Raw genomic sequence first — 1,688 nt, 5'->3', positions numbered from 1 at the left:
GCTCTAACACCAGAGTCAGTAGAAGCCCTCCCAGCAAGGTAGGAGTGGCCGAGAGACCCCCTGAGAGCCGACGCTCACTCTAACCGGTCTGACGGGAGGGACCGACGGACGGACCCAACACCTAGACCCGCTTTCACTATCTTCAACACCTCCCTCATAGAAGCTCTTGATATGGTCCAAAAGGAGGAGCACCTTAATAAGCCCGCTACCAAGATGAGGTTGGACCCACAGAGCCGAGACACCCAACTGTATTGCTGCTACCACAGAGATCACGACCACCTCACCAATGGTTGTTGTATCTTAAAGAGAAACATTAAGGACCTGATCCAGAGAGGGTACCTGAAAAAGCTTGTCTCTAAGAGAGACAGGAGAGAAGCTACCCCAGCCGAGACCGACAGGAGATCCCACTCGTGGTCACTACGTCCCCAACAGCGCCAAGATAGTCGACCCCTAGAGCCTAGCCATAAGGGGTCATCAACATGATCAGTGGTGGCTCCACCCTCCTCATCAGATTCATTGGTCATTCTCTCCTGCCTGAAGGTATGATCACCCTTCCCTTGACGGTCGGAGAGTATCCCAGGAAATCCATCGTCAAAGTCTAATTTCTGGTGATGAATCTTAAGTCGGCCCATAATATCATATTAGGTCGGACCGCCCTTCACCTTATGTGGGACATCCCTTCGACCTACCACCAGATGCTAAAGTTCCCTAATCCTAACGGAGTCAGGGTCACCAGGAGCAACCAGCAAGAGGCCAGATTCAGTTATATGTTCTCGACCAAGGAAAAGGGTGTGCAAGAGGCCCTGCCTATTAAGAAGACCTGCTTCCAGATAGAGAAAGCAACAGAGCGGCAGAGGACGACGTCGGTGGAAGACCTATAGGAGATACCCATTGACCGAAAGGGTAGAGGATGATCAAGATTGGATCTAGCCTATTGGAGCCATTGTGGGGAGCGTTGACGACGTTCTTGCAGGAAAACGCTGATGTGTTCACCTGGGGGACCGAAGATATGCCTGGGATGCCCCTGAAGTGATAAGCCACGAGGTGGCTATCGACCGACATGCTAAGCCTGTGCGACAGAAGAAGAGGCATCTCGGCCCTGAAAGACAGAATACGTCCACTGATGAATTTGAACGTCTCCTTAGAGATGGTTTTATCCGGGAAGTCCAGTATCCGGAATGACTGACCAACATAGTGTTGGTGAAGAAGGCTCAGAACAAATGAAGAATGTGTGTGGACTTGGCTAACTTTAACAAAGCTTGTCCCAAAGATAGCTATCCCCTACCTCGAATTGATCAGCTGGTCAACGAGAGTGCGGGGCATGAATTACTTAGCTTCATGGATGCCTTCTACGGCTATAACCACATTTTTATGGCAAAGCATGACCAGGAGAAGACCTCCTTTATCACCGACCAAGGAACCTATTGCTAGAAAATGATGCCATTTGGATAAAAGAACGCTGGGGCACTTATCAGAGGCTTGTCAATAAGGTCTTTAAGCACTAGATTAGCCGCAATTTGGAAGCATATGTAGATGACCTACTGGGAGCAATGAATTGGCTGACTCACTTGCCAAGAAGCCGGTCGCCAACTATGAACAGATGATGGCCAAAGCTCATGGGTATATGGACATGGAAGATGCCCGAGCTTATAAGGTAGCAGCTAGGGCCATAGAAACCTTCATGGCTA

This window comes from Asparagus officinalis, chromosome 8 (genome assembly GCF_001876935.1).
Source record: "Asparagus officinalis chromosome 8, Aspof.V1, whole genome shotgun sequence".
In the NCBI taxonomy this organism is placed as follows: Eukaryota; Viridiplantae; Streptophyta; class Magnoliopsida; order Asparagales; family Asparagaceae; genus Asparagus; species Asparagus officinalis.
The sequence above is the reverse complement of the archived record's forward strand: the minus strand, read 5'-3'. Positions refer to the sequence as shown.